Source organism: Pyxicephalus adspersus, chromosome 4, assembly GCF_032062135.1.
Source record: "Pyxicephalus adspersus chromosome 4, UCB_Pads_2.0, whole genome shotgun sequence".
In the NCBI taxonomy this organism is placed as follows: Eukaryota; Metazoa; Chordata; class Amphibia; order Anura; family Pyxicephalidae; genus Pyxicephalus; species Pyxicephalus adspersus.
In genome coordinates, this window is record NC_092861.1 from 3,825,359 (window position 1) to 3,838,141 (window position 12,783).

The 12,783-nt window shown below is 36.9% G+C and overlaps 1 protein-coding gene across 1 annotated transcript in view; it reads left to right on the forward strand.

Moving 5' to 3' along the window:
• LOC140327980 (uncharacterized) overlaps window positions 1–12,783 on the forward strand; it is a 648,380-nt gene that overhangs the window by 56,412 nt on the left and 579,185 nt on the right. The gene's annotated exons all lie outside the window — the stretch shown is intronic.

Genomic DNA, 12,783 nt, shown 5'->3' on the forward strand with positions numbered 1-12,783 from the left:
TTTTCTTAAAGCAATAATGTTTTTGCAAATACAATATTTAATACATTTAATAATAAACTTTAAATAAAAAAATACAAATATCTGTTAAAATAAGATTGCATAAAAAAAATACTGAAACCTGTTATATAACTGTATAATAGTATATAATATATAAATATTTCCTTGTATTGGACTCAATACAGCTATTTTATATTGAATCCAATGCAAAATTATTTGAATTTCCTGCCACACCTCCCACACTTTAGAAGAACAGTTTCTATTCCAGACTCTTTCTGGTTCAGAAAGCATCAGGAAGACCAATGGGATTTGATTTTGTGTGATTAGAAGTTTGGATTGGGTGTTCCATTTGGGGGCGTGGCTCTGAGTTGCCTGAGCTCCACACGCTTTCTCCGTCTCCCGTACACAGCTCAGCCCAAAACTTACCTCAGAGCGAGGAATGATGGTCCAGAAGCAGGGCAGGACTGATCTCACGAAGACTTCAGCTTTTGCTGACACAAAAAGTTATCTTAAGTCAGAAATGGCTTCTTTGCATACTGACTTAACGCATACCTTGAACAGGGTGGAAGAGGCAGAAGATAGATTGGATATGCATGAAAAGGCTATAAGAGAGCTGTAAGAAGTAAATAAAAAATCAGCAAAAATACACTGCAGTTTATTTTATCAGCTAGAGAATGCTGAAAACAGAGGCAGGAGAAACAACCTTAGGGTCAGGGGTCTTCCTGAAACCACTGGGTCTGACCAGGTAGAATCTACCATAAGGGGCATTTTTATGAAATACTTGGGCTTCCCCCCTACAGCTTCACTTCGGTTTGACAGAATACACAGGATACCTAGAGCAACAGCTGCTCCCCCTGATTTCTATTGAGATGGTATTTGTCACTTGTATTATTTCTCTGATAAAGCTGCTATCCAAGAGAAATTCAAGGCATCCCCCTTGATTTTAATGGATGATCTATTATCATATATCCTGACCTTGCTAAAGTTACACTGGATAGGCACAGGATGTTGCGCCCTTTATTGTTGTCATTAAAAGAAGGAGGCATTCAGTACTGCCTGGACTTTCCTGCATGTTTGATTACTAAGAAAGATGGCTGCTCCTTTATACTGTGCTTCCCAGAAGATTTAGAGCCATTTCTGCCGGTTTGGGTGTAGTAAAACCAGCACTTAAAGGCTGGCATGATAGGAAGCATATTGGTTTCACACCTCTTCATCAAGTAGCTTGTCAGAAGAAACAACGTAAACGGCTTCGCCAACGAATGGAGACCATAGTACTTATTTCAGCAGGGGACTGACTATTTGTAATGAATGCTGGCTGCATATTTTGATAATTTTTCTTTTTTTAGTGTGTCTTTGTAAGAAAAAATGTCTTGGTAATTTTTGTCTGTGTATTTGTCTATTAAGAGGAATGCCAAAGCTTAAGGTTAAATTCACTGAGGGGTTTGCAAAGTCCTTTGGTACTTATGGTTCTTTTTTCCCATACTTTGTCTTTGGACCATACACCTTTGATCTCCTATAATGTGAAGGGCTTGCATTCGACTACTAACAGGCATCAGGTCTTGAATGAGCTCCATTCATTAAGAGGGGGCATTCATTTTTTAAGGGAGACACCCCTACCCTTTTATTCTAATGTTAGACTGTTCTCAAGACACTATCCTCAGTGCTTCTATGGCTTTTAACAATCTGGGAGATCACGGCAGGTACTTATTGGGTTTTTTTAGAGGTATTTAATTTAACTTAATTTAATCAGTAACCGACCCCAATGGTAGGTTTCTGTTCATAAAGGGTAGGTTGTTTGATCAAATTTGCACTTTGGCTAATATTTATTGCTCTAATAAACATGAAATACCAATTCTTCTGAGTACTTGGTGTAGTTTGAGGAGGTTTCAGGAAGGGCTACTAGTGGTAGCAGGGGAGTCTAAAGTGGCACTTGAGTCCCTGCTTGACACTTCATCTGGTAAATCATGCCTTCCATTTGGGCAAGTTCTCAACTTAAAGAAACTGTTACATAATATGCAATTGAAAGATATATGGCAGGTTTTACCTCCAATCGATAAGGATTTTACTTTTTTCTCTCCCGTGCATGACTCATATTCACGCATTGATATGATTTTTGTTGATCATTATCATTTGGATAGACTTGTTAGTGCAGAAATATCTCCTCGTACTAAATCTGACCATGCAGCAGTAAAAGTCTCGATGTGTTTGGGGTCGCCAGTGCCTCCACCATACAGATTGCATCTCAATGATTCCCTGTTGAAGGATAATGATATTGATACTGATATTTCTAGTGAGTTGCATAATTTCTTTAGAGAAAGTGTTGAAGATCACATTGTCCCAGCCCACATTTGGGAAGCACATAAAGTTATAATTAGAGGTACATTTATGGCTTATCCGGCTTGTAAGAAGAGAGAGAATAATCGTAGAATAAATTAATTATTAGAACAGATTACACAGTTAGGAGCAGTACATAAACACTCGCAGTGGAACCCTCAGGCTGTAAAACTGACACAACTGACACAGCTAAAGCAAATTTCAGATGCTAAAGCTAAATATGCTATTTCTAAGGTTGCTAAAAGATTTTATGAGTGGGGGAATAAACCAGGTAAAGATTTAGCAAATGCTTTAAGGAATGAGAAAGCAGTTTCCTATTTATCTAGGATTAAAAATAAACCGGGGGAGATGGTCCATCATCCGAGGGGGATGGCCGAGTTCTACCAGGAGCTTTACCAGGTGAGGGCGGGGTAGACCCCAGAAACTTTGGCCATAGGGAAGGAAAAGATTATAATGTACCTTAAAAGAGTGAAGTTACCTAATGTTCCTCCCGAAAAACTTCTCAAATTAGAACGTTAAAATTACAGAGAGTGAACTGAGCGCAGCTAATAATTCATCCCCTGCTGAAAAGACTCCAGGACCTGGTGGCTTGTCATGGAAATATTATAAACAGTATAAAGATATTCTTCTTTCTCATTTTTGTAGATATGTCAATGATCTAACGGTGGGTGGTTCTATGTGTAAAGATACGTTTAGGGCACATATTTCGGTACTGCCCAAACTTGGTAAAGACCCTACCGTTTGTTCTAGTTTTTGCCCAATCTCCTTACCTAATGTAGATGTAAAACTATATGCGAAGGTATTGTCTCGAAGAATTCAGGCTATCATTCCTGTGTGGGTCCATCAGGACCAATCAGGTTTTATTCCAGGAAGAAAGGCTAGGGACAATTCCACAAGGGTTTTATCCTTTTTGCAATATGTTTACAGGCACAGCCAGCCCACCTTTTTCTTTTCCATGAATGCAGAAAAAGCATTTGAACACGTGGACTGGCTGTATCTATCTTTGACCTTGAAACATTTGGGCCTTGGGCCCAAAATACTGGAATGGATTATGGCCCTTAATGCTCATCCATCTGCTTGTGTCTGTGTAAACAGAACATTATCGACACCTTTTACCATTATATAATGGGGCCAGACAAGGTTGTCCATTATCACCTCTGCTTTTTGCCATATCTCTGGAACCTTTTTTGAATACAGTGCATTTAAATATTAATATACAGGGGGATAAAGTTGGCAAAACAGAACATAAATTAGCTGCATATGTGGAAGATATTTTGTTTGTAATTTAAAAACCTGAATTTTCTCTCTCTAATTTGCTGGTGTTTTCCCGATTTTGGATATTTGTCTTATTTTAAGATCAATTTACCTAAATCAGAAATACTAAATGTAAATTTATCAAGGTCATTGGAGCTCAGATTAAAAAATGGTGCCAAACATCATTAACATAACTAGGTATTGAAATTACAGCTACACTGACATGCTTGTATGGGGCAAACTATGTCCCTTTGTTGAATTGCAATTACGAAGGACATTCAACGTTGGAAACAGCTGCACCTCTCTTGGATAGGGAGAGTTAACGTGGTGAAGATGAATGTTTTACCTAGGGCATTATGTTGCCCATACAGATCTCTTCCTCATTTTGTAAATGTCTTAACAAATTGGTAACATCATTCATTTGGTATCCCGAGATAGCTAGGAATTCATCAAAAATACTAATCTTCCAGGAATGGGAATTTTCAGTGATCGGTCTAATGGCATCTCCTCACAATGCACAAGTACCCATGTTTTTTTTACCAGATTCCATTGCAGTCAGGCATTTATGCATGATGACTTCTCCATCAGGTGGAACTTCCCAGTCCTTTATGTGTACCCCCGGTACCATTCATTTTAAAGGGCCTCCTGAAAATCAGGAGAGAAGTGAGCAGAGCGATAATAATTTTTCCACATTGGCCGAGAAGACTATGGTATTCGCTGGTGAATCAGATGTTGATAGCCACACCCTGGCCCCTTCCAGATCAGGAAAATCTGTTGATATGGGGGGTTTAAAGCAGACCAGCACTATATCACTGGAAACTGACTGCTTATCTATTGAATGGGATAGATATCTAGCAGCAGATGTGCCACACAGAGTTGCTGAAACTCTTTTAAAAGCCTAAAAGGCTGAAACTAACAAAATGTACTCCAGAATTTGTACTTACAGCAATTACATCAGCTAGGAGAGTCTCAGAGCTTCAGTCACTATCAATAAAGGAACCTTACTGTTAAATTTCTGCAGAAAGAGTATGCTTACGTTCTTCTCCACAAGCGTTACCAAAAGATTAATCGGCTTTCCACATGAATTGGGAAACAGCACTACATCAATGAAGGAAGTTCAGAAGGAAATACAAGAAGAAAATGATGGTTCAGAAAAATTCGACATAATCCAGATAATGTCCACACATATACAGAGAACACAGAGCTTTGGAAAATAAGATAGCATGTTCATATATCATTGCAAATATAAAAGAGGTCAACCAGCTCCTGCAAGAATCATTTCTTTCTGGTTTCTGGAAACGATTAGGCATGCTTACACCCATATGGGCTTGACTCCACCACAAGAAATTAAATTAAAGCCCACTCAACAAGGAGCATGCCTGCATCCTGGGCTTCCTACGCAAAAGTTTCAATGGAAATGATTTGCAAAGCAGCCAGTTGAAAGTCACCCAATACATTCATTAGACATTATAAATTGAATGTCTTCTCCAATACGGATTCAACATTTGGCTTATCCGTAATACATTCAGCATTGAAAAAAAAAGATTTAAAAAAAAAAGAAAAGAAAAGGGGATATACATGTGTATAAATATAATATTAGAAATAAATATATAGGGTCATTTGTGCAGCAATATAAACTGATGTTGAGTAAATTTTTTCTGTTTTCACCCTTCCTTTAAGTTTTTATTTGCTTACCACATCTCCATAGATGCGCTGGCAAGAGTAGTGCAAGGAAAAGGGAAAATTGTTGTCATACTTACCTGTAATTTTCCTTTCCTGGCAACTCCTCTTGACAGCGCAGTTCCTTCCCTTTTTTTGTCCTGTTGCACGATATGACACTGGGAGGACTAGGAGGTAGGACCTTTTTATCTGGATAGGTGGTCCTGGGGGTGCTCAAAGGGGCGGAGATGACCCATAGGTGCGCTGCCAGGAGGAGTTGCTAGGAAAGAAAAATTACAGGTAAGTATGATAACAATTTTCCCTTTTTATTGCAGTAGTTTTAATAATATAATTATGCCTTTATCTTTTATCCTATCATCTTTCTGATATCTAATTGGGATAAAAAAATTTCATGTTCATTGAGTCATAAAGTTATCACCGCCACCACTTCTAAAAACAAGGTCCAGGAGCCTTACCATTAAACTAGCAGTCAGTTTTACAAGGGACAATTATGAAGAATGTTCTGATGTCTAGTTGAGACAAGTAGATTTTCAGTTATATTTATGTTACATAATTTACAATGGGATTACGTCTTTGATCTCTTTAGCAAAAGGTCCAGGGGCTTTTCTGTGGCAATAGCAGTGTTTTGCTGTGCAAAATTTTAATTGTGGTTCAATAGTAGTAATATGTATATATTTTTCAAATCAAAAATGAATAAAAAATTACACAGAAAGATGAACAGGCAAACAAGCACCAATGAAAACATTAGAGACATCAACAATACAGGCAAACTATTGGCCTACTTTAGGAATACAGCAATAACTTGCACAATATTATTTGTTACGTAGTTTCACTTTAGGATTTCAGCCATTTCTGCTTCTCCCCTCGTTTCTGTCTCTACCCCATTCTCTCCCTGTTAGGTCAGTTTGTATCTCATCCCATTGTCCCACCAGGTTTCGCCCAGCACCCATCTCCTGTTTTACTAGGAAATTAGACATATGTGTGTGTGTGTGTAAATATATAAATATATTAATGTGTGCATGTACATATAGCGGTTCTTTTTGTTCCTTGGGGTTCCTGGGGTTTTGGGTCGACTGACATTTTTTTGATCCAACAGGTAAACAGGTGAACAGTCCTTAAACTGTCACTTTATCATTATGAATTGTGATATATGGTAAAGTGATTAGAAGCAATCAACAAAATTCTGACCTAGCAAATCAAATAGATGATCTTTGGGAAGCAAAATCCATCAATCTAGTGAACTGATAACTTCAGCTTTATTGTTCCCAGTTATCTTCAAAGCTATAGAGAAACATTCCTATATGTTTTGGAGAGCATAAGAGTGGGAAATGTTAAGATATGGTCAGTGGCTGTCACCCAAGGAGAGGAAGTATTTTAAGTAAAGGATCAACATGTGAAAAAAAACCCTTTAGCTCTTGAAAATTGTGCTGTTAGCTGTTCTTAGATGCATACAAACTGCTGCTATGCTCCCAGGAGTGACAAACCTCATTGCAAACTATCCCATTTGCACACATTGTTCTTGTGGTTTCAGTGAGTTACTTCCTTCCTCAAGATGAGGAAAAACAACCACATGGCCAGAAGCAATATGTAGCATTCAGGAACCAATCCACAACCCCACCCAAGCACAAAATGGTTTCCAACCACTTTTATTAGGTTTTAATGGAAGCAGTTGGGAGCATGGCTTAGCCTTTGGTACAATGCTGTGGTCAAATGAAATGGTGCAACTACTACATCTGCACTGGTAACCTGCAGTATTATATACTTTTGTTTTTTGTGTTTTTTTTTTACATTTTAACAACTGCTAAGATGCCACTGTATGATCCACACAAATAGGGTGTTGTTTTGAGGCCAAATCAGATTGTAGAAAATGTTCACTTTCATAAATGCTCACTTTAGTGAATATTGTAAAACTTCACCCCACTTTGAGAACTCAATAAATCAGGGATGTCTTACTTCTATCTTCAGTGCCAGGCTTTTAGTATTTCATATTTTTCAACATTTTTAGTATTTCTCTAACAGACAGCAAATTTAGTAGAGAATGTAAATTCTGTACTGTATGTGGCCCTCAAGGACTAGGACTGGACAACCCTCCTGTAATGAAGGTTCAAAGTCTACAAGCAGACCTTAAGTCTAACAATGACTTAAGCTAAAACATTACTTTCTCATAATTTAACAAGTTTTGCTTACTTTCCAGGTATAATTAATAGCTCCCAGTTTTCATATTAGTGTTTGGGCTTCATGCCATTTAGTGATGTTCCAGCATGATCTACCACTTTGAATAATGGGAAGGGCTATGTCAATACTCACCTGATAAAAGTGTCACCACTGTTTATACTAGGCCTGCACTGACACTTGTCATCGGGCACAGAGCCAGAGAACTGGGAGAGAGCAAGAGAATGGCTGCAGTACCCATACATATAGAGCTGGCCCCAACACATATTTTTTTTTAAATCACTTTGCAAGAAAATAGCTCCACTTTAATATTCATTTAATGACTTCTATCTTCATTAAATCAGTAGCTTTCTTAACTCATTCCTTCTTGTCTATCTCCCTTATTTCTCTCATTATTAAAGCTTCTTATTTTCTCTCTAACATAATTATGAACAAGATGAAGCTTTTGGCATAATGACCAGATGTCTTTAGGCAATTTAAAGAAACTACTCTTCATAATATCTTACATTAATTGCAACATTTGTCCTTCTCCATAGACTGATTCTTGTAACTGGGTCAGAAAAGGTCTTTGGCCTGGGAGGCAAACACAATAAGCTGGTCCTATCATGGCAACAAAAAGCTCCATTGGACCTAAACTCCCCCATACAAAGGGGCTGATTTACTAAAGAAATTGAGGCTATTTACATACTATGTTTATCACCTTGCAAGGGATAGTTTACTTAGTTTGGTGAATGGGGTGCGCGTTGCAAAGAATACCCAATCATGCTCAAGGAAATCATAAAAAACAGGATTTTTTCCTTGTACATGATCGGATAGTGAAAGTCAGTAGAGCTTTATTCCATTTCATAAGCTAAGTGAAGTATCCTCTTTATTTCAATTTTCTTTGTGAACAGCTTAATATTCAATAACTATCCTGGTGTGGATTTTTCTGGGGTGGATTAGGGTCTTCTCTGATTGCCAGTCTAGCAGCATAGATTGTTTCTACTGACATGCTGAACAAAAAGTGAACTAGACTCTTAGCTGTACATCTGGTGCCCTTTTCACTCCGAGCTTTCATAAATCAGGGCCATAGACTTACATTATGCATTAGTCTCTAGATTCCTATTCTGCCATATTAGAATTTTAGCAAACCTGCTACAGCATTATAGTGGAGAGTCCAATGATACTTCACTGTAAACATCTTTTGGAGGCACTATACCCTCCTGACCTTGCACAATAAGGATAGTACACTTCTCAACAGGATCATTTAAGTGTTAACAGTTTTCTTGATAATTAATATCTTCTATAAATCTAAAGTGGAGTGACACATCCTAAACATTTTATTGAATATAATAACATGTTGTTCATGTACATACCTCAATACTACTCTGACCCATATGAGGTCAAGGGTATTTGGATGCATTTTAGCACATTGATTCACACTGTTCATATATTTAATACCAGTATATACCTGATATTGTAATACTTAAGCAAGACATTTTTACTGATTTAGATACAACCACTGTAAGCGACAAATACATGTTGTCAAAGTAACACCCCTGAGGAAGCCATGTTTGGGGAAACGTGTCGGGTACAACTAGCAACATGAATCTATGGTTAAAAATCTGTATAGCAAGTAAATGTATATGATTGACGAGTTGCTGCAGTGCCCTAGCTCTAGTGCCCCCCAGGGGCCTATGTTGGACCACAAGAAACTATTGTGGTCCAAATTGAACTTGTAATACTCCGTATTGTATTCAGTAACCCTAGGGCTCAAGTCACAGTGTTTCAGACCACTAGATTGTATGTTGTATGGCCTATTTTTGAATGTATGTTATTTTTCACTATGTTACTTTTACAATACAAATACATTGTTTGTGCCGAAAACCCCGCTCCATCTCTCTCTTTGTTTTTTGACTATCTTACATATTTGAAGGTAGGCACATAAATTATTCCTAAAGCAACATTGATCCAATATTCTAAATACAAGTTGAGACATCAGTTCTGAATGTAAACTTCTGTTTAAATATGTGGTCCCTGATTCAATAAACCCATTTTCTTCATTGTTTCTTTTAGGGGTATGTTCCATCTTAAATATTCCACCCCTGCCCACTGCTGGTGCTTTTGGACTGGGTTGCATGGTAAAATCTTTGTTGTGCGCTGCACTATACTATTAGTTTATACTACAGTTACTTAAGTGAAAGCACCATTAGACTTTTTTTCACATTAATACTTGTTAAAGCAAATAACTTTATTCAAACCCAAACTAAAACACAGACTATACAATTCATTAACAGAAATAAGAAAACTAAAAACAACCATATATACTCAACTACAAACCAACCTGAATAATAATTAAGATAATAATTGAGATGCTTACGTTCACCTACGTTATGTATTATTGTGAAAACCTTGGAATTTTTTTTATATTGATCACTCTGTATAGAGGCAGCATCTATGTCTAATACAAAATGCCCAATATGCAAATATTTTACATTATATGCCTTCTCATTTCCTGAAGAAGCAGATTGGCAAAGAAATAAATTGTTTATTTCCTTCTTATTTGTATTGTATTGTATGTGTTGTATGGAATTTTGTTTGATAATTCAATGATCCAGTATAAAGATGAAGAACTATATGTGTGTGTATATATATATATATATATATATATATATATATATATATTATATATATATATATATATATATATATATATATATATATATATATGTGTGTATTGTGAAGAAAACGGTAACAAATAGCAAATAACTTTTAGGAAATCCATTCCAGATTTGCTGCATCACCAAAGTTCACTGATGAAAATGTATCTTCCTCAGCTTTGGAGAGCTTTAATAAATCAGGCCCATGTTGCAATGGTAAATAAATACCAGATTCTGAGAGATTCTTCATACCTGTTAATAATTCTGTGAACAATTTTACAGTTAGTTCTGAGTTTATCTGAACACATCATGCTCCAGCAATGACATTCTATCTCCAGATTTCATATTGTTTTTTTATTTTTAAGATCCCAGTTCAGCACACAAACTGATTGGTCTTTTCCCAGATAGATCCCACCGCCAAAGGCACCCAGTTGGATTTCTTTCCTATTGATGAATGGCCTACACTTTTTTAGTGATGCTAAGGACTTGTTATAACAACATACTGGATAGGAACATATGTGGATTTGCTGTTGCCTTCATTGGATTTTTGTAAGGATGCAGTTTAATGATATTTAATGTCACATGTGTCAGAGATGTTCTGCCCCCTGATCGATGGTCAATCCACTTTATTCCACAACACAAACAAACACAAAATAAAAATTTTATATCTTACAAGCAACATTCCAGAACACACCAGAATCAACAACCTGAACCTGAAGAGAAATATTTGTTAGTTTCGATCATTTTGTCTTTCTTTTGCAATTACACAAAACAGACATCTTTAAATAAATAATGGAAAGTATTGTATGTAATGAAGGAAAGTTATTCAAATTTAAAATGCAGGCAGAAAAATGAACACAGTGACCTTGTCTATCCTCATACAAATAAAGAAGATGAAAGACGATTTAACTAAACAAAATTCTCATATCATGCTTGTTATAAGATATCATCGGGCAAATGAGCTTGTTATTGCAGGTGCTGACATTAAAGTGACCCTGTAGACACAAAAAAGTAAAATAATGACATAATAAGTTAAAATAGTTTCCAGTGACCTGTGTGTTATAAAAGCACTAATTGGCACCATTTGCTACAAAGGGTTAATTTAAAGAAAGCTGCAGAATTGAAAAGAGCCTGGGTTTACAAATACTTTATTTTGTATGTAATCTCCTTCTAGAAGGATTGTTAGAAAGCACAATAAAACCTTTGAATCCTGCAGTCCTTTACCTATAGTGCCTGGGAGGCTTACAGCAGACCAATCATGACATTATTAACATTATATAAAAGGGTGGCTATCCATTTTATATAATTATAAAAATGTTTTGTTGTTTATTTATTTTTTTAACACTTTTTAAAGGTAGGTTTCCTCCTATTTCATCTTTTCTACCATGGCAGTAATGACTGGAGGGGAACCTGCATCCTCCTGGAAATACTTGTATGATAAATCCCGGGAGGCTGTGGGCTGTGAGATAAGACGTGTCATCAGGGGCTTTCTTTCCTGCATGATCTCACGAATAAGCAGTATGTGCAAAAAGAAACTGATCTCACGCTTTTGTAGTGCAAGTTTAGACTACATGAGAAGAAGCCAGCAGAGAGAAGAAAGAAGATGGTCATGCCCGCTGTTCTGTCCATGTCAGCAAGAAGAGAGAAACCGAGAGGGAGCAGGACTCATTGGGCTCCGTTAGTGGTGGGATCAATGACTTTTCAGGTAGGTGGTATTTTTTTGGGGAAAAGTTCCACTTTAAGTTCAACTACCCATAATGCAACATATGTTGGGTCTTATCCTCACAGTGAAGATTTTTTTACGAGTTCCATTAAAACATTGCTGCCACGGCTGACCTCCTACTAGAAATAATAGTTGTCTATTTAAATCAGAAAACAGAGATCATAATCTTCTGACTTTTTGTTAAGTCAGTGAGTGGCTTACAAAACACTAATGCCACTGGACCAACATAACAGCCAGAGAACATACTGAGAAGTTGAGGCCAGTAATGGTCATCTTATCTTATCTTATCTTAATCTCATCATTTCTTGTCTTTCCGCTTGCCCTAAAGTTTGACCATCCACACCTTGATTCTTGCTTGCCACCTGTCTTGAACTTAATCTGTCTTGACCTTTTTCTCTACCAAGGACCTGATCCTGGCTGTCCCTAAAAAGGCCTCAAACTTTATACTCCTAGTGTGAATTAGCAATTTCCATTTAATACCATCGGCCAGATAGTTCTTAGCCATCTACAGATCCTGGCCTGGAAACGGGATAAATTGTTTGGCCCACCCATTCCTTCCAAAACACTCTGGGCCTGGATCCCCCAAAAAATAATTGCAAATCTGCAGCACAACAGGTATTACCAGTGTTATCCAGGCCCTTTCATTCCTTTCTTAGGTAACATAAATGTTGCTGTCAAATGCTCACTAAATTTACCTTCACATTCCTGACAATGTTGCACATAATATAGCATTATTATTTTGTTTGTGACCCTTTATGATACAATGCTCTTTTGAAGAAGAAGATGTTGTGAAAATGTGTAGATCTTGACTAGAGACAAGGGTTGACAAGCAAAGCTGGGATTCAAGCTAAGTACAAGCATTATTAAAAACAAATTATGTACTCTCTGGAATGAAAATAAATTGGAAAATATTAAGAAAGACCTTGATATACTGAGAGAGATTCTAATTCTATTAGCATTTATTATTGAACTCCCCTTTGGTTC